The 21,737-nt window shown below is 38.6% G+C and overlaps 1 protein-coding gene across 9 annotated transcripts in view; it reads right to left on the reverse strand.

Moving 5' to 3' along the window:
* TAFA5 (TAFA chemokine like family member 5) overlaps nt 1-21,737 on the reverse strand; it is a 481,575-nt gene that overhangs the window by 307,467 nt on the left and 152,371 nt on the right. The window lies entirely within an intron of this gene.

Below are 21,737 nucleotides of genomic sequence, written 5' to 3' on the forward strand. Positions count from 1 at the left end.
GAAGAAAATAAATCATTCAGTTCCATGTAATAAATAGCCTTATGGGAAGAATAAGGCTAAAATCAAGGCTTTTTTCAAAGTGGTATTGGTATTTTGGAATGTCTGAGGGCCAAGGTATACTGATGATAGCTTTATTTTTCCATTCATTCATTCTTTGCTTTACTTTCCTTCAAAGAATTTCTATTTTAGTTCAGTTAAAGCAAGCTAATCACACCTTTTATTAATCAAAAGGAGGTTTTCTTGAGGGGAAATATTAGCAGTTATTGAAATATGAAGCAGGGCAACTTTTATACTGAACAAATAAGTCTATGAATTTAGAAGAAAAATACTTGGGTTTCTGTGCAGAGACACATATTTACATATTAGTGATAATGACTTTTTAGGTCCCATTACATGTCCATTCATCTGGACCTCAGTTCTGGTCTTCCTCCTATGTATCTAAGACACCTGCAAGTATCAGTTTGGCTTCTTCTATTATGTTCAGACAATGAGTCTTTAAGTGACAAACCCTGACTATAGAACAGTGAGCAATCAAAATTGTCCAGTCATTTGGGAAAGAAATTCTGTTTGATTTGGTTGCTTAAAGCAAAAATGAGAAAAAAAAAGCATATAATAATTTGATGGGGAAAGACAGGGAAAGTTCCAAAACTATGTATTTTAAAAATATCTCTATACAGTTCAAGAATGAGCAAAAATTGCATGTGATAAACAAGAGAAAACATTGTTGATTTCAGAGTAGAAGCCTTTTCAAATATTAATACAGCCTCATCTGTAAGAGACAAAACAGTATCTCAGCAAGGGCACTTGGTACAATTTCTGTTCTTAGTGCTTATCCTCCTTGGCCTGTAACTCAGCTGGAGGCTAGTAGAAATAAACGATGCTTTAAAGTGAAGTAGAAAATTGAAGATCACTCATTTTTAAAAGATAAGTTTCTCTCCATGTTATTACTCCTCTGAATTATTGAAACCACCATAACACTCACTTCTGTCACATTATTGATTACTACCTTTTTTCTTTCCCCTTTTGTATTATACATTCATCTTCATTAGTAAGACCTATCTAGGCATTTTCTTTTTATTTGATAAAAGTTTTTATTTTGTAAAAATGTTAGCACATTTTTGCAGGCAAAACTTTAAGACAAACTACAAGATATTCCTCAATTGTAACTGACACTTTCTAATCCTTTGGTATGAAGAAACTCCTTGCTGACATCTAACTCAAGGTCACAATGTCTCTTCATATCTTCACTAACCGTTGTGGCTGCAAACAGCTTTTGGTCTGTCCTACAGGAAAACAGACCTAGATGAGACTACAGACTAAAATTTTCTGCATTCTCACTGGTATTTATTAACAAGATAATACTCGTGATGTGGTGACTGGTGCACTAAATGTGTAAGAGAGCCAAGAATAGTCCCATTTTACTAATCATTAAAGTTACCGATATTTTCACCTAAGATCATTTTATCCAAAGAAAGCATCCTTTCTCAATGAGAAATGCCAGTATTTCATGACAAGTATTTTAAACATTAGAGCTTGTGCTTTGTTTATTATAAGAGGCATGTTCACAAAATGAAGTGCTACCAGAAGAAGGTAACTCCTAACTCAAGGAAACACAGTTACTGGTGGAAAATGGTTTGAAATATATGTATTGTTGTTTACCAAAGTGAGCAACATGAATCTTTACAAATGAATACAAATCTTATTCTTTTTCACTTGCTTCAACATCTGTTGGGCTCCAAGAAAAATACTCCAACCATATTCTCTAATAGTAGCAGGCTTTCTTATTAACAGTCAGTTTCTTCACACTGACTTTGAGACAGGACAAAGTTCTAAGTAGTATGTCCTAATTATTGAATTATGCAAAGATAACTTCAATTTATGAAAATTAAATCATTTAGTAACTTGTATATAGTTAATGAAGCATAATAAATATTAAACTAATGACATTGTAAGTCCACGAAAGATAATATTCCAAAGCGAGTCACAGACATCATTTGCTACAAAGTCTAAATTCTCACAAGCACAGTCAACTCCCCAACCAGATATGAGGGATTTCTTCTTATTATTATTGTTCTTGCTAGTGGGGGTTATTTTTTTCACAAAGTTTTAATTTTATTACAGTGCAATGTTTTAGACCCCCTATGAATATCTAGCAGTATGAAAGAAAAACTGGAAGACTAATAAAATTTATAATAAACATTTATGATAAAATCATATCAGAAGATCTGTTTACAGAAGATGAGGAACAAAATTAGTATTTTGCAGAAAGCATGTATTAGACAGCCCTTAATTTTCTTTTCAGTCTTATGGAGAAGCCAAGCCATTTTCAAGTGGAATTAATAATGTATTTTATCAGTGTTGGACAATATTTTATACACAGCAGGATCCATCACCTGTCTACCTACAAATTAAATACTTCAGTGCAAAATAAAACACTAAAAGCTTTCTTTCTCCTTCTCTCCCTTCCTCAAATCTGGTGAGAATCAAACACTGACTGTCAGCTGGAAGGCACAGTGATGTTCTGCCACTTAGGGAAGCAAGTCCCACACCTTTGCTATCTGCCAAAGGACACAGAAATGCTGTACCAGGTAGGAAACCAAATACCCACACCAACTGCCAGACACTGTATTCCTGCTGGTGCAGAAATTGGATCCTCATTCCATCAGAGCAAGCAGAGGCCATGTCCTCCAAGAACTTATACCCTTCCTGCTAGTAAAAGAATGCCGTGTAGCTCTGGCAGCATTATACCAGCCCTGGCTGCCTCCAGAAGGATCAGCAGTAGCTTGGTCCCAGCATCTGAGGAGATGTGACTGCCAGCCTGCAAGGAACAGGTCTGCAACAGCTCAAGAGCTGGAGCCAGGACTCTCATGGATCAGAGAACACAGCCTCCAGCAGTGCCGGGAGTAATCAAATTAGGCAAATCCTTTTTGGTGAAAAGCTAGTGTTCATGGGGCTGAATTCACAAGTGTCTAACCCCAAGTGTCCTGATCTGGGAAATGCCACTCCTCTTCTGGCTCAGGTTATGAGACCAACAATGTATCTCACAATAGTATACTAATGCTCCTCCATGGGTATGGTATCTATTTACTCATATAATAACATAATCAAATAACTTCCTCTTTTGCCATAGAATATTACACATCAAGTTATATCCTTACATAGAAAGATTTTCAGACTGTATAAAACTTAGAAAACAAACTGCAAAAACATGTTTCAGTCCAAAGATGACTAAAGAAAAACTTAGGAATATGTAAAATGTTTATATATGTATAAGAAACTTATTTATTGTATTATTTAACTTATTTATTGTATTATAAACTTATATATGTATAAGAAACTTATTTGTAAAATTCCCTGGGTAGCAGCCCTTAAGAACCGAGGGGTCCAGGCTGATTGGGCCTACTTCAAAGAGGAGCTCTTGAAGGCACAGGAACTGGCAGTTCCCACGTGCCGAAAGATGAGCCAGCGGGGAATGCGACTGGCCTGGATGAGCAAGCAGCTCCTGGAGGATTTAAGGGGAAAAAAGAGGCTGTATCACCTTTGGAAGGAGGGGAAGACATCTCAAGGTATGTTTAAGGAAGCTGTTAGATTATGAGGGAAAAAAATTGGAGAGGCAAAGGCCCAGTTGGAACTGAAGCTGGCCACCTCTGCGAAAGATAACAAAAAGCATTTTTACAAATACATTAATGCTACAAAGAAGGGCAGGAAGAACCTGCACTCCTTATTGGACCTGGAGGGGAACACTGTGACTGAAGACGAGGAAAAGGCTGAGGTTCTGAACACCTTCTGTGCCTCAATGTTTAACAGTAAGGCAGGAGGAGTTCAGGAGGAGTGGCCTCCGGAGCTGGGCGATGGGGTCGGGGAGCAGTGTAATGCCCCGGAAATGCATGAGGAATTAGTTTGGTACCTGCTGAGCCACTTGGACACTCACAAGTCCATGGGACCGGATGGGATCCATCCTAGGGTGCTGAGAGAGCTGGCGGATATGCTAGCTAGGCCACTCTCCATCATTTTCCTCCAGTCCTGGCTCACCAGTGAGGTCCCAGATGACTGGAAACTGGCCAATGTGGTCCCTATCCATAAGAAGGGTCGGATGGAAGAACCAGGAAACTCCAGGCCAGTCAGCCTGACCTCAGTGCCAGGGAAAGTGATGGAGCAGATTATCCTGGCGGCAATAACTGCGCACCTGAAGGATGGCCAAGGGCTCAGGTCCAGCCAACATGGATTTAGGAGGGGCAGGTCCTGCCTCTCCAACCTGATCTCCTTCTATGATCAGGTGACCCGTCTGGTGGATGTGGGGAGGCCTGTGGATGTGGTCTACCTGGACTTCAGCAAGGCCTTTGACACCATCCCCCACAGCAAACTGCTGGCTAAACTGTCAGCTCGTGGCTTGGACAGCAACACTCTGTGCTGGGTTAGGAACTGGCTGGAGGGCCGAGCCCAGAGAGTGGTGGTGAATGGTGCCACATCCAGCTGGCGGCCAGTCACTAGTGGTGTCCCCCAGGGATCAGTGCTGGGCCCTGTCCTCTTTAACATCTTCATTGATGATCTGGATGAGGGGGTCGAGTCAGTCATCAGTAAATTTGCAGATGACACTGATTTAGGAGCAGATGTTAGTCAGTTAGAGGGTAGAAAGGGCTCTGCAGAGGGACCTCGACCGACTGGACAGATGGGCAGAGTGCAATGGGATGGCATTCAACAAGTCCAAGTGCTGGGTGCTGCACTTTGGCCACGGCAATCCCATGCAGAGCTACAGGCTGGGGTCAGAGTGGCTGGAGAGCTCCCAAACAGAGAGGGACCTGGGGGTGCTGATTGACAACTGCCTAAACATGAGCCAGCAGTGTGCCCAGGTGGCCAAGAAGGCCAATGGCATCCTGGCCTGCATTAGGAATAGTGTGGCCAGCAGGAGCAGGGAAGTCATTGTGCCCCTGTACTCTGCATTGGTTAGGCCGCACCTTGAGTACTGTGTCCAGTTCTGGGCCCCTCAGTTTAAGGACTTTGAGACACTTGAACGTGTCCAGAGAAGGGCAACAAGGCTGGTGAGAGGCCTTGAACTCAAGCCCTATGAGGAGAGGCTGAGGGAGCTGGGATTGTTTAGCCTGGAGAAGAGGAGGCTCAGGGGTGACCTCATTGCCCTCTACAACTCCCTGAAAGGTGGTTGAAGCCAGGAAGGGGTTGGTCTCTTCTCCCAGGCAGCCAGCACCAGAACAAGGGGACACAGTCTCAAGCTGTGCCAGGGGAAGTTTAGGCTTGAGGTGAGGAGAAAGTTCCTCACTGAGAGAGTCATTAGTCATTGGAATGTGCTGCCCAGAGAGGTAGTGGAGTCACAATCCCTCGAGGTGTTCAAGAGGAGATTGGACGTGGCACTTGGTGCCATGGTCTAGTCATGGGTCTGTGGTGACAAGTTGGACTCGATGATCCTTGAGGTCTCTTCCAACCTTGGCAATACTGTGATACCATGATACTGTGTAGAAATATACATATATATAAATATACTGCCTAAATACATACTTGTTTGCATATAGTAAATCATTTTCCATATAGTTATATGATTATCATTACATAATTCATCATAATTCATAGATATACATGTGATTTTTTAATGAATGTGTCTACGTTCCAGAAAAAGCATTCCCTTTCTGGAAATAAAACATATTATTAAAAGTTTCTATTGCATCAATTTTTAGTTTTTTATTTTTTTAAGAGTTAATGAATCATGGACTCATAGAATCAACAAGGTTGGAAAAGGCCTCAAAGATCATCAAGTCCAACCTGTCACCCAACACCTCATGACTACTAGACCACGGCACCAAGTGCCACGTCCAATCCCCTCTTGAACACCTCCAGGGATGGTGACTCCACCACCTCCCTGGGCAGCACATTCCAATGGCTAACAACTCTCTCAATGAAGAACTTTGTCCTCACCTCGAGCCTAAACTTTCCCTGGTGCAGTTTGAGACTGTGTCCCCTTGTTCTGATGCTGGTTGCCTGGGAGAAGAGACCAATCCCCTTCCTTGTATTACCAAATGCACTGATTTCATAATAGTATATTGGAAGACATTATTATGCAAAATAAGAAACATTACTTTGGTAATCACTTCCACCTATCTAGTAAGGAACCTCAGAAAAAATGCCACTGCTGTGTCCAAGGGCCGTGGTCAGAATCCGACTAACCTGATGAATTCAAGGAAGAGTTTTAGCTGAATATTTGAGGCTTTGTTTGTTTGTTTACTTCTCCTGCAGAGGTGGGTTGTGGTGGTGGACAAAATGACTGAAACTTTTAAAATAGGTAAATCATGGACAAATTGTTTCCTTAACAGCATGGCTTCCTCAACACATTGTTAAGGAGCAGAGTCTGAACTCTGGGAATATACACAAACTGTCAAATTTTATGCATCATCAAAAATCTGCTGGATGCTGCAGATCCATGATGGGATGCAGCCCTGAAGTGTTTTCTGTCCTAGGCTCACAGAATACAAGGCTACATGTGCTGGGTTGAGGCAGCCCCCTTCCCCACCCCTGGCAACAATAAACACTCAGACAAACGGATTGCAAAAGTGATGGAAAGTTTAAATAGAAAGCAGTGAACATTTACAGAAAAGCAAAAGCAGAGTGACAAAGAAAGATCCCAAAGCAGACCCAGAGAGACCCCATCCCCACCTGAGGGTACATCCGAGACCCCCCAGGGCTCCTTCTTCCCCCTCCCACTGCTAGGCTAGTCTCAGCTGGCCAGATCTGAGACTGCCCATCCCCCCGTGGCCTTGGGCCTAGCCAGGCCCAAAGCCAGGAGACATCTCCCCAGTTACCGGCTGACGGAGGAGGAAGAAAAGAGATAGTGCTAGACTCCGCACTGGATCTTATAGTGGTGCAAAGGATTGTGGTATGAAATACTACATAATTTCCTGTGTCCACCCCTGGGCTGGATTTCTGGACACAGGAAGTAAACACTGCAGGGGGGCACCCAGCTCAAACTGCAACACTACACAAGGAAAATATTTTACTTGTTACACTCAGGAACAACGTACAGTCATAACACAACTAAGGAGACAGACAGAGTATGTCATGATCCAGCTCTTTCCTTGGCATCTCCTTAACAGGAGGAGTAGCTGAGAAGAAGAACTAGAATTGACTTACTCTATCTCTGCAGCCATGAGAGAAGTTAAAATAGGACTCTATCTCGTGCTTATCATCTCCCCTGCACGGCAGATGCTCAAATCAGTACTTTCATTGTAACTGCTAATCTTGGGATGAACTCACTTAAACAGCTTCCCAAAATATCTTATATGATACACTCCAATCTTCCAGTGCAAATACAACCACTATGGAACAAAAAATGAGAGCCATCTTAGGCAGATTTTCAGTGGCAATCTCCTGAACTGAAAAATATGAATGCCACATTTCTGGCATCAGAGATATAGTCAGGCTGACTCAGCCAGAAAGGAAGAAAAGAAGTCAAGTAGCTAAAAAATTGTCCAGTTTCAAAATGATATGAGTCTGAGAGTGACTTTTTTAGTTTCTGCAGTCCCTGGACCATGTCCAGAAGGAAACAGATAAATGTTTACAGTAATACAACCCTTGAGAGCCTGAGACTGTATTCTTTCCTCTTGATCAAAACTCTCATTATGCTCTGTCCTCTTCCATGAAGATACTTATTGTTTTAGTAATGTTGCCAACAGTTACAAGATGTTCCATTCTTGGCTCTACAGTAAATATATTCACTTATTAATCAAAGGAAACAGTCTCCTTAGCAGTCTGCTTTTCAGATCTACTGATTCTTGAACCAAAAAGATAAGAAGGGGAAAAAACTTCCTAGAGCTGTCAGAAGCCAGAAAGCAAGGGGCCACAAAAATATTCAATAGATTTCCTGTTTGATGCACATGGATATGGTTTCCTCAGACTGAATTCCTTTTGATCTCTTAAAAAAAAAAAAAAGAGTCAGAGAATATTACTCCTTCTGATGCAGAAATGTCAGGAGGAGTAGGAGGGGGAGGAGGAGTAAAACTGACTCATCTTGATAGTCAGATTCAACAAACTCTAGATACATTATCCATCAAAAAGACTCTAATCAAAAATACAAACAATAGATTGTGTCCCAGAGATGATGAATATGAAAGTTGAACTAGGCTGGGTACAAGGTCACTAAAAGCACCAGTCTATTGTACTAAGAGGTCATTTTGATATGCTTAGAGATTATATGGTTAACAGTGCTTTCCATCTACAGTTAGATGAGATGGTAAGACTACAGTACAGTTTCTACACAAGAAAAGTAAAAAGGGAAGCTATTGAAAATGATGATTCAAATTCCTAAAGAAAGGAAGGGAAGAATTGGTGGGAGAAATGAAAAAACGTTACTACTCAACAAAGAAACAAAAACAAAAGAAAGAAAACAACTCGGAAATACTCTATTCTCTCCACCTGATGCTTAAACTGAGACAAAATGTCCATCAACAGCAATAGCCAAGAAAAATTTAATGGCTGTTGGCCATACCACAACACAACAGGTCTCTGTTCCCTGTAACAGTGCTACAGAGAGAGTCAGAGGGATAATGATCACATCTAAAGTAATTAAAAAACTCTGAAGGTCTTGGAGATCCCTAATGACCAATATTTACTCAAGATCAGGGTACAGACTATTTGTAAATTATATGATGCTCAGTAGCTTCACATTCAGTCAGAGAAGACTCACATAATGGAAACTTAAAAGAGCCTTGAAGACCCACTGGGTCCTCCAGCCAAGAACATCTTCCAAGAACATTTTGCTTTTCTGGACCCAGGAGACATTTGCACATAAAGAGGAGGTAAAAGCAGCTATACCAAGAAGATGTGTTATTCCCTATGACTTCAAATAGTTACACTTGTCCTGATAAAGAACTAACTCAAAGTTCCCAAATGAGGAAGTAAAAAAAGAAAAAAAAAAAGTAAAAAGTAAAAAACACTTAATGAGCAATAAACAAAAGCATCTAATAACAGCAGGGGAAAAAAGGGGGGTGCGGGAGGGTCTCTGAATATTTGAAACACATCTGTATGGCATCTCATGAACAAGTATTTTTTCTTTTCATCTTCAGACTGTTTGCCTCCTTAAACTTGGCATGCTTGTCACCAAATTAAAATAAAGTAATTTAATGACTACTGCTGGCATTAATTTATAGCCTGTAGATCCTTGCTAATTAAGAATCCTAATCAATGTTTCAATCTTATTCATCATACTTCTATCACCTGGTGTGATTCATACCTGCTGATTCCCTTATGGCACTAAAGCCATATATCAGAAAGACATTTCCTAGGATAAAAGTAAACTTTATAACTGTGTAAGAGTTAAATGGAGAAGATTTATATGCCAAAATCTTATCTTTGTAAGTTTTAAACAAAACATCACAATTGCTATATTCTACAGAAAGTCAATGCTCTGAAAACATCTACAATTCAGCTTGAAAAAACAATTCAGCTCCTAAAACAAGATGACTTCAAACGAACAACAGAGTAACAAAAATAATGAAGCACAAGAACACATATCAAAAATCCAGAATACCAGCTGCTTAAGCTGCAAAGGAAGTAAAGGCAAAGTTTATCAATGAAAAATCAAATAAATTCCAAAACGGAAAACTTTTTTTTTCTCTATTTATTCATTAGGTCTGATAGTTTTCATAAATTTCCAAACTTGCACAGTCCTTTTCAGAGAATTCAGGGGTCTTTAAATATGGTCATGATGAGGCTTTGATAGTTTCTGCACTAGTTTCCCAATGTTCACAGAATCACCAAGGTTGGAAGAGACCTCAAAGATCATCAAGTCCAACCTGTCACCACAGGCCTCATGACTAAACCATGGCACCAAGTGCCACGTCCAGTCCCCTCTTGAGCACCTCCAGGGATGGTGACTCCACCACCTCCCTGGGCAGCCCATTCCAATGGCTAATGACTCTCTCAGTGAAGAACTTTCTCCTCACCTTGAGCCTAAACTTCCCTATATTGAAGCTTAAATATATATTCATTAAAGCTTTGCATATATGTTACTGTACTCCTGGAATAGCACGTACTGTAATGTATCCTTTGTAGCTAAGTTTCTATGTTTCACAAGCAAAAATCAACAGTCATAAAACCCACTAGAGTCAATATAGATTTTACAATGAAAACACAGGATGTCTTGCAAGAGACCAACATCATCTTTTGCTAAAATCCTTACAATATTATTCTTAGGATCTTTTGTACAATGAAGGAAGCATTATTAATTCTTTGCCTTTTATGATAAGGGAATGCTTTAATTTCAATGTAATATATAGTCCTTCTTATCCATAAGATGTTTGAAACAACCAGAGGAGTGGTTGAAACAGCCAGAACATGCTTAATGTTCCTAGCATGAATTGCTGTTTTTATTAAGCAAAAGCATAGAAACTTTATCTGAACAAAGTAGGCCAAATAGGCCAAAATCAATACAAAATCCTTTTTACTTTTGCAAGTCTTAATTTGATATAAATGTTTATATCAAATGTTTATAAAATGTTTTGTTTTTTTAAGTTTAGGTATTGTATAGAAGCACAGCAACTAAAACGTAAAAGGGAGAGCTTTAAATGTTAAACACAGTAAATCTGAAATTGAGAAATGGAAGATGACAGGGCTTGTTTAATTACAGATGAAAGACCTTCTGTTGGTGATATTCTGTTGTCTTACTGTTTCCTCTAAGACAACATTTTTAAGGATCAAATGTAAAGCCCTAGCTATCTCATGTTCTGAAACAGGACTTCCCTAACAATTATTCAAAACAAGAGTAAGAGATATCCACATTTAAATAAACATTATTGCACTTGGTAGAACTTTACTTTTCTCATTTACAAAATTTACATAATTCTACACTACTACATGTGGGTGGAGTAGGAGTTCAAAACAAATGAGTCAATATTTTTCTTCAGGAAAAATACCATTAGCAGAGCATTCATGAGCAACTATATAATCACAGGCAACTGTCCCAGACCCATAATATATGATGACAAACATGCTTTAAAGAAATAGCTTACACAGAAAGATAGCTCTCAGTATGGAAAAAACAAGATGTTATTCAAGAACAACGAATTAAAGTAAAGCTTTTTAATCAATTGCAACACAGTCTCCTCAGCTGTAAAGTGAGATTATGATCATTTCTGTTCTGCCAATCTTTAAATCTTTTGCCTAGTCATACTTGAAGCTGTTCAGTGCAAGAATTTTCTCTTATCCTTTCAAGTAAAATCTGCTTCACTGGGTTCTGATACATTCTGCTGAAGACTAGAAAGGCATCCTAAAAACACAAACTGCCATTATTCTTATGCTGTAAGAGCTAATACTTAAAAAACCTGCTCGGTTGTTATATAAACATTTCTGCATAACACATTTTAAAAGATCAGTTTAAATAGATTACTGTGTAAAAAGTTACAGAAATCTAATTCACTACAAAATTTCTAGCTCACTTTTTTTTCCTTGATAAATTTGGAGAACATATTTCTGTCAATATTATTTGGAACATTTTGCAATAAATCACCTTGCTATCTGACAGAAAGCATGAGTAACTGCAGCCAAAAGAGTCACTGAAATTAATTCAATACCAATTCAGAAGTGACTGTATTTGCTTCAGTGAAGATACTTGACTACCACAAAGTTTTTGTGCCATGGTGAGGCAAACGGTAAATATTCTGAAATGGTTTGGATATAGGCAGTCAAGTGCTTAACAGCTTTTTGTTGTAATACAGGGGACCCTTCTTAAGTCTTGCTTCCCTTTTCCATCCTTCACAGACTTACACCTCCCTTTAGACATCTGCAGCCCTGTAGCCCACTAAACACCACATCACTGCTGCTAGTAACAAGCCTGTTACACCATCTTTGCAGCTACATTTGTATGGCCTTGGGACTGACACTTGTCAGAATTGCTTTCTCAGAACTTGTCTTCATCTGCCAAGAGCTTTGCTTTAATTTGGTTTTGGTGGAAACACACATTTTCTAAGGCTCAGGTGACTACTGCCTAATTTGTATTTGAATAACTGTGTCATATAGTCATAATTTTTACATACAGAAGTAACAAGTAGTAATTTCCTGAAGAAGGAAGTATTTGTCAACCTAGCATAATTGTATCTTGTAGAGGAATATAAGCATGATATGATAACAGAGGCCTCCATAATGGGGAAGTAGAATGTAGCATAGCAGGGTAAAAGTCACAGACAATAAGAAAGTCTTCGAAGATCCCAGGACTGTAGAAACATCAACAATGGTCAGCTAAAGGAACGCAGACCTAGGAGCTGGGCAAAATCAGATGTGGTATAACAAAGCACAAGGAAGAGTACCCAGTGTGTTAGACAGAAATCTGTACATAACAGATTTGAGTGTAACATGGATTTGCAGATTGAAGAATAAAAATAAGGTGCAATACACAATAGGGAATATGCAATAATAGTCCCAAAAAGACACTAGAGTGAGGAAAAAGTAACCATCAACATCAACATAATAGTCCTGGCAGAGGACAAAAGAACCCCTGCCAGAGGCATCACAGTCTCACAGCAAAGTGCTCATAATGGTGGTGGCTCACCACAGCTGAAGCCAACAGCCTCACTATTTAGACAAGTATAGAAAGGATGAATGAAATGAGTACATAGTAGGAAGTGTGCATATAATAACTGCATTATTCAGTACCAAAGCTTTTCCTTTAATAGTATTCTTTCCCTTATATTCTTGTCTCTTCTGTAATAACTAAAAGCAATAACTTAAAGCAATTCTTTGATTAGACTATTAAGATTTAAAATACACTACATTATTTACTTTTCATGCAATGTGTGTCCTTTTGAAAAATAACAATACTGGGAGAACAACACCTTCCCAAAATTGTCTTGGTTCATATGACTGCAAGTCATCTTTTTTTTTCTTCTTTTTTTTTTTTTTTCTCTTTTCCCCTATGTCTTCTCTTGAGCTTCTTGATGCTCAAGTTCCTGACATTCAAATTACTCCAGAAACAGTTAACAAGATTTGGAAGCCAGATGCCAGGTGATCAGAGTATCCAACTAACTGTATTCAGGTTACTCTGGCTTCCTCTATTCTTGTCAGAGTGCAGCACTAGTCCTACTGAACTCAAAGCAAATTTCTCACTGACCCTTTTAATGTAAGTTCTAGCTTTTCAAACCTAATGCTGAAGAACATGTAATTGCTGTCATTTTTTCAGACAACAAATAATCTCCCTCTCTCAAAACAATCCAGTTCCTTGTTCTGTACATTGGACTCATCACTAATAGGGAGCCGAAAAATTGACACAGAATATGTCACACTAACAAACTCCAAGTCTCCCAGGAATAGACATGTGCCACACCACTTCCCCACTCACTGTTGAAATTGTAACATGTCATGATTACAAAGAAGCACTGAAGACATGCGCGATGCCTCTTAACAGTAAGAAAAATAGAATCTTTTCAATAGCCTCTCTGATTAATTTTATTGTAAATTAGTTTTGAGATATTTCCACACAAAAGGATGCCATTCATTTCTGTAAATTAGTCTTAACTTGTGCTGCCTTTGCTTAAATTTCACCTTCTGGCCTATTCTTTGCATCACCATCCTTTTCCCTAGACTCACATCAAAGGAGCTAACTCACCTGAGAAGACAGTATACACTATTAGAAGGGGAAAAAAGAAAAGATACCGATTACAAGGTAAAAAACTAAACATGATAACAAAACAGAACCATCAGAAAGAGGGCAACATTGATTATTATGAACCAAATTACCTAAGAACCCACAGATTTCTGATAAAATTATGTAGACTTTATACAGATAAGGAAGTACTAGATACAGTCATATCCCTAATCTAGGATTTTTCTTTGCTCTCACTATCAAATACAGAACATTTCTACCTGACAGTTTGTGTGGGGGACTTCAACCTATCAGGTATCTGCTGGAAAGACAATACAGCAGACAGGAAGCAGTCCTGGAGGTTCTTCAAGTGAGTGGAAGGTAACTTCTTAACACAGATGGTAAATGAGCCAAGGAGGAATACTAGAACTGCTGCTTGTAAAGAGAGGATGCCTAATAAGAGATGTAAAGGTTGGTGGCCATCATGGACGAAGTGATTGTGAGATGGAAGATTTTTCAATTCTTAGAACTACAGCCTTGGAATTCTGGAGGGCAGATTTTGACGTATTTTGGAGATGGGTTCATGGCATCCCCTGGGCCGTAGTCCTAAAGAATCAAAGGAGTCCAGGAAAGCTGCACATTCCTCAAGAGGGAAATCTTTGAGGCACAGGAACAAGCTGTCTCCATGCACTAGGAAATGAGACAGAAGGGCAGAAGACTGGCCTGGCTAAGTAGAGGGCTTTGGGTACAACTCAGGAAGAAAAAGAAAGTCTAGTGGCTATGGAAGGAAGAGCAGGCAACTCAAGGAAAATGCAGAGCTGCCTAACAGTTTCTTTGCTTTAGTATTTGTCAGTGACACCAGTTGCACCTGGAAATGGAGCACAGGGATGGGGAGCAGAAAGCAGCTCCCAGAGTACAGGAGGAAATGATCGAAGACCTATTGTGCCACTCAGATGTGCACAAATCTATGGGACTAGATGGGATCCAGCCAAAGGTACTTAAGAAGCTGGCAGATGTGATCACCAAGTCACTCACTATCATCTGCCAACAGTCCTGGCTGACCAGGGAGGTCCCAGTTGACTGGAGGTTAGCAAATGTGACACCTAAAAGGGGACTTCAGACCTGCCTGACTTGGGGATGTGTGGTTGCAAAGCTGTGACTTGGAGATGCCAGAATCTCTAGTCTCACTGGAGTTTAGCTTTGACAGGTGTGAGGAGTGCCTTTAGGAGCTTAGTCACTCCTTCATAGTGGGGATTCAAATATTCTCAGGCTGAGAATCACGACTAGAAAGTTTCTCTAAGCAAGTGTACAGAAAGACTTCCTCCTGCAAACTGAAATTAAATTTATATATTACACTGACAAAATTCAGGCTTTCATTTTAAGACACATCCACAGACATACAGACAGCTATACATTAACACTAAAGATGTCTTATGCTGTGAGTAGAATGGCAACCCCTACTGAAGAACAGTAAAAGAGTAAAGATAAAAGTAAAGTTGCCATAACTGAGAACCTCAAACATTATGCCTGAAATCTTCATTCTGTTTCCACCTATGAATGAGGAGCAGTACCATGAGTCCAGGTGAGGTACTATTCTCCAGATTCTGAACTGATTCTCCCTTGTATGTAGTGGATCTAACAACAGAACTCACCTAAAACTTTTCATTTCCAGGGAAGCAAGGGAACATTTCACTTCTACAGACATTAACTGTTCCTAAACAAGAGGAATAGAAAAGGTCCCCAAATATGTCATTACAAACCAAATTTTATCACTGCTTTTTCTTGATTTATAAATAAATTCAGTTATTACTCAGAAATGCCAGTAGCAGATGCTGAAAACTTTCAGGTTTCAGTTTTGGAGAAAGATTTAAAAACAGCAAAGAAAAAAACAAGAATGAAACAAAGGCAGTAATTTCACTCCAGTGCCCATTGCAAATGGCAGGACATGCAGCATTAGGGCTGGATCTGCATGTCTTCAAACTTATGAAGATACACCTGTAAAAAATGTATATACATTTCCTATTTGATAACTGCAACACAAGCTCTAGGATACTTCTTTATTGAATCTAAAAGTTCAAGCCCCTAGAAACTGCAGTAGTCTCAAATGAAGTCTTCGGGAGAGGTTTTTAATCCAAAGTAAAATGTTGTCAAATTAAAAACAAACAAACATTGCTACTCCTTGTGTCCTCTGTGAAATGTATCTTGGCAAAAAAAACCAAACCAAAAGATCAAAAACAGCAGAAAAACATCCCTGTAAAATCCTTCCAGACTTTTTTAGCACCTTGGCATAAGCAAAAGACAACAGTTTGCAGTCAGGAAACTTCACTGGTATCCGATCGTTGCCTGCTACTACCACATGCATTATTTTCACATGAAAAAAACAAACCAACCAACCAAACGAACCAACAACAACCAAAAAACCCCACATTATATGCATTTTTTCCTTTTTATTTCAACACAGGAAAAACTACTTTCAAAAGGAAAATTAACATGGAGAAAGAGCATATCTTCTCATCAATAAATACATAAATAAAACTGCAGTAGCTTTCTTCCAAATCCCCAAAGACTTCCACGAAACTTTCAATGATGGTCCTGTGAATATCTTTCCTTCTTAATAGCCAAACAAAGACATTAATGTAAAGAGAATTGTATTTTTCATAGCATCTTTTCAGCCAGTCATGTTTTCTTTACTAAATTCCATTACTTTCAATAAAATTTCAAGACATAACAAATTTTCCAGTCTTAAATTTGGAACAGAAACTCCCAGTTGTATTAGTTGCATCTAAACTCAAAATTATGCTTCATAAAAAGATCAGTGAAAATTAAAAATCGAATCAGATGCTTTGAGGGAATGCTGAACTTCTTATGGAGAACCTCCTAATACTTCCACGACTGTCTCTATTTTCCATGATTTCTTATGATTTCCTTTCATAGTACAAACTACCCTCACGCCAGCAGTATAAAAAAAAGTAGCAATTTTATGTGCATGTCATAAATTCTGTGTTAGAAAAGTACTGATATAAGCTATTGAATATTCTGACAAGCCCTCAGGAATGTATTCTGACTTTATAAATGTATGTTTTATTTTGGCAATGTAATGCCTATGCAATTACGATAGCATATCATACTGAAACTTCAACTGTAGATATCACAAGTTCCTACTCCAAACTGAGCTTACTAATAGACATACAAGCAGATTCCCAAAAACTAAGTAGTAGTGCAGTCATATGAACAGAAATATTGCAGCTCTTTATTGGTTTCACACTGTGAAAGCCACTAACTTTCAATTTTGTGATGTTATTCAACATAATTTGATCAGCTATTTTATGTCACTGTGCATAACAACAACCAAAGATATAAGACAAGTAATAAAATAAGAATTTGTTAAAGTCAACCACCTTGTCCCATTATAGAGATGACAGGCTGAGAAAGCAGGCAGTAAGTTATATTCGGAATTGTCAGCCAGTATTAAGAGAAAGTAGTTTTGTACTGATTGTGCCAATAAGAGTCACAGAAAGAAACAATTAAACAAGATAGTATCTTTTTCAGTAGTTAAAAAAATACATAAACAAAGAGTCAATGAATAAATGTTACATCTAAATTAGCAAGTATCTCCTGTTTTATCTAAAACAGCTTATATCAGTCTTCACCACCAAAACCCACAAGAGATATAAGTACCTCATGCTTTAAAATGCTTCTGAGAGTTCCCTCAGACATTTACAGAAAGTAGTTCTCATAAAACAGCTTTATAACCATAGAGTTCATTTTTTCACAAAAATGAGAAACATTCATTATAATAGGACACAGGCTCAAACTGCACCAGGGAAAGTTTAGGCTTGAGGTGAGGAGAAAGTTCTTCACAGAAAGAGCTGTTGGCCATTGGAATGGGCTGCCTAGGGAGATGGTGGAGTCACTATCCCTGGAGACATTCAAAAAGGGATAGGACATGGCACTTGGTGCCATGGTTTAGTAGTTATGAGGTCTGTGGTGACAGGTTGGACTTGATGATCTTTGAGGTCTTTTCTAACCTTATTGATTCTATGATTGTATGATATAACACATAGTACCAAAAGCAAATATCAAGTACTTAGGCTAAACTAAAATTACTGATGTTACATTATTAGCCACTTCAGAGTTAATGTCAGAAAGTGTGTGTTAAAACACATATAAAATTTAGCAAAGTCAATTTACATCCATCAAATACAGCCAAAACTATGCTCAAACTATCAAAATCATACCAAAATTAACTTCCTGTGTTTAGTTTTCATATAAAAATATTACATAACTCTATTAGAAAAGGTAATGTTTTATTGAGCAGTTTAAAAACAACTTACTTCCTACTGTATGTTAATTACTACAAAAAGATTACAAAGTAATCAAAAAAAGAAAGCAGTCTTGTAAAAAAGAAAACATACCACAAAAATCACAAGTCAGATACAAAGAGCCTTGTGAAGAATCTAGTCCATTTCCCTGTCAACTTACTATTTAAATCAAAACAAAATTCTGAACACCTCTTCAAGTTTTTAAGCTTATTTAATAACAACTCAGCATCCTACTCATCATTTCAAAGTTAGATGAGTCTTCACAGAACTGCAAATTCTTTCCATTTTTCCAGGCATGTGATACTTCAGAAGATTATTTGAGGTTTCTGTTATAGAAGTTACACATCTCATTCAATAACATCCATTGATTGCTCTGTGTTCATAAGCCATGCTGGTTTTGTCTCAGCAGAATCCAATATTTTTCAGTAATGCATTATCAGCAAAAAAAACCAAACCATGGTGATGTCCCAAGGTGCCTTATGAGAAAAATTATGAAAAATGAGTCTCTAAAAACAATTCAATATTTCCAAACCATATAGACAAACTGATAGAAGTTAAATTTGTCAATGTTAATTTGACCTTCTGTTTCCCTTAGGAGTTTATACTCCTTTCGGAGAGAAGCAAACACAGACACTTTAGGCTACTCAAAAGGGTCATGTATTTATGTTATGACAGGCATTGATTACACTATTTTGATAAGTCAGCTAATGAATTGCAGTAAAAACTAGCTTGAAGTGGAAGTCTGCCAAAGTTCTATTTAGAAAACCACATCCAGATATATCAAAAACTCTTTACAGATTAACAAAAAGCAAAAAGGAAAAATATATCGGCAATATCTTAATTATGCTTCAAAAATAGATTTTCCAATTAAGTGGAAACAAATGCACTTTGCTTCACCACGTGTTCTCAGTTTAGTTTTAACTCCCTGCTTGAAACTGGGAACTGGGGCTGTTCAGCCTGCATGATAGGACAAGGGGGACATGGTTTTTAACTGGAGCAGGGTGGATTTAGATTAGACATAAGGAAAAAGTTCTTTACAGTGAGAGTGGTAAAATACTGGAACATGGGATGTGGTTCAGGCCCTGTCCCAGAAGACATCCAAGATCAGACTTGATGTGGCCCTTGGCAGCCTGATCTAGTTAGAGGGGTCTCTGCTCACTGCATGGGGGTTGGACAAGATCACCTTTGAGGATCCATTCCAACCCGATGCAATCTTTGAATCTGTGAAAGTGAAATGGAGCTAGTAAAATGTTCTCAATTAAAAAAGAGAAAGAGAAAGAGAAAAAGAGAAAGAGAACAGAAAAGGAAAAGGATAAAAAGGAAAAGGAAAAATAAAAGGAAAAGGAAAGGGAAAAAAAAAGGAAAAGGAAAGGGAAAAAAAGGAAAAGGAAAAAAAAAGAAAAAGAAAAAGGAAAAAGGAAAAAGAAAAAGGAAAAGGAAAAGGAAAAGGAAAAGGAAAAGGAAAAGGAAAAGGAAAAGGAAAAGGAAAAGGAAAAGGAAAAGGAAAAGGAAAAAGGAAAAAGGAAAAAGGAAAAAGGAAAAAGGAAAAAGGAAAAAGGAAAAAGGAAAAGAGAAAAAGAAAAAGCATTTCTGAATCTTGTATCCAGAAGCTTGACTGATTATTCAAAACTTCTGTGTGCTATTACAACAGTCCAAACCTACCAAGTACCTAACATCTAACACAGAAATGCTCCTGTGCTTATGATCCAACTGATCTCACTGATACCACACCATCCCAAAATAAATGGAAATACACTGCAAGAAGACAATTACATATTAACACTAATACAAGAAGAAATAAAGGTGACATTTGCTGGAGCTAAAAACTAATCTCAAATTCAGTGTCAGGAAAAATTATTTCTCTGACTTCTGGAAACAAAGGTCTCAAGCACAATATGGCCTTTCAAGCCCTGGAACCTTTTGTGCCTTTTCACGGTATAGATGCTACTTGCAGTAGAGACTAGATACATCTCTAAAACCACAAAAACTAAGCTCAAAATTCTGTATGAATGCTGGTTTGGCAGCTATATAGTGTACCAACTAATTTTACATTGTTACTCTAAAAACCAAGGTACTTCCTAGGACAGATTCAAAAGCATGAATATCTGCAAATGTAGGCATCACATGTACCCTGGTACACACTTACTAATTTAATAAAGGAATTTTTGGTGATTGCCATGTAATCCCATGTAACTCCATGAAAATGTAGCCGTTTGAAAGCACTGGCTGCCTCATAAAATGCGTTCAGTTGTAAAGCAGACATGAATTACAGTATCCTTTAACTCTTAAGGGTCACGGAAATAAAAGACTGATTTAGCAGAGCTTTTTATGCAATGCCATAATCTTCCTCTTGTCATTCTTTACCTCCATCTTTATGCATTAATATCCACTTCACTCCTTTCTTTGTTCAGCCCTCCACTTAATACATACTTAGCTCTTCAGCCTACAGACACACTACTCTCTAGGAAGATCTTCAGAGACAGTCACAAGAGCAAATCTTCAACTGTACACAGTGCCTAGATGCAGAGCATCTGTAGGAGATTGCTCACCTCCAAGATTCAGCCTTATCTTCAAGTAACACATCTTTAAAGCCCTGGGGAGAACACCATCCATTCACCCAACATGCACTTTCAAGTAACATAGTTCTCAGTCTGCACAGACAAGCTGCAGCTATCCAGCAAAACATAAATGCAAGCAGGGCAGAACCACCCAGTCAATCAAAGCACAGAAGCAAACAGAGCAAGGAAAGCCAACCCTACATCAGGTTTCCTGCAGGCAATTTTTTCAGATGGATTATCACAGACCACACTGCCCTTGCTGCCTCTGCACCAAAAGACTACCCAGGATCTGTCATTGCCAAAATATGCAGAACCTTTCTGATATGAAGGGGAATAGGAGTACTTCCAACAAGCCACAGAAAACATTACTATAGGGAGAACAATGAGGCCGTTCACAATTAGAATAACAGCAGCCTCCATATTCCAGCACTTGCAGTGTGATCCAACACAGGCATTCGAGCACTGAAAGGAGATTCACAATCTCCATGTCCACATTCTGCCTGAGCCATGATGATTTTATTTCTCGTCTCATTGCTGACAGTACATCTTCACAAGCTGGTCTAACCTGACCCTATGGGATAGAGAAAGCACCAAACAAGAACTGCGGAACCTCCTTATATTGGCAGTAGCTATAGTTACCAAAGCAGCAGCAGTGGGATAGGAGCAGAAGCATTTGCTTGGAAAGTCCTCATAAAAAGTAGCATTTCCTAACTGTAATAAAAAGGGTAGGTATCTTCTCAGGGCAGGATGGGATGAACAATTTCTTTTCACAGCAAACTTTCAACTACCAGAGACTGTCTCTCTGGGCACCAAGTAAGAGCTGAGGATGTGGCTCAAGGCCTTGTGAACACTGTAATTAATCAGAATTGTGTCAGGTAAACAACACCAGAAAAGCAGGTAGGTATCCTCATGTGATATATGTTCATTTCATCACTTTCTCTAGAGGGAAAAAAAAAAAAGAAAAAAAAAATCCACCAAAATTCTGGGATATACAAACATCAGACAAGTAGAAGACACTGACAGTGATCAAAAAGGTCATGGACTAGAATGGACATGGGATTGTCAAGGCTGTATCTGCAATTCCTCCAGTAAGGTTGTCATGATTCCTGAGACACCAATCAGGGGAAAAGTATTATGTGGAGGATGAGCCGTAATGACAATGATAACCATGCAATCTCACTGCAGAGCTGCTATGCTACAGACTGGCACAGGCCAGGTTACGGATATTTACCAGAGCACAATTCCTTTCAGCTTCTGGGCTCTGATTCCAAACTAGGAACAAAT

The sequence above is a fragment of the Melanerpes formicivorus genome, unplaced genomic scaffold (genome assembly GCF_026170545.1).
Source record: "Melanerpes formicivorus ecotype bairdi unplaced genomic scaffold, bMelFor1.0.p_v2 SCAF_3, whole genome shotgun sequence".
Lineage (NCBI taxonomy): Eukaryota > Metazoa > Chordata > Aves > Piciformes > Picidae > Melanerpes > Melanerpes formicivorus.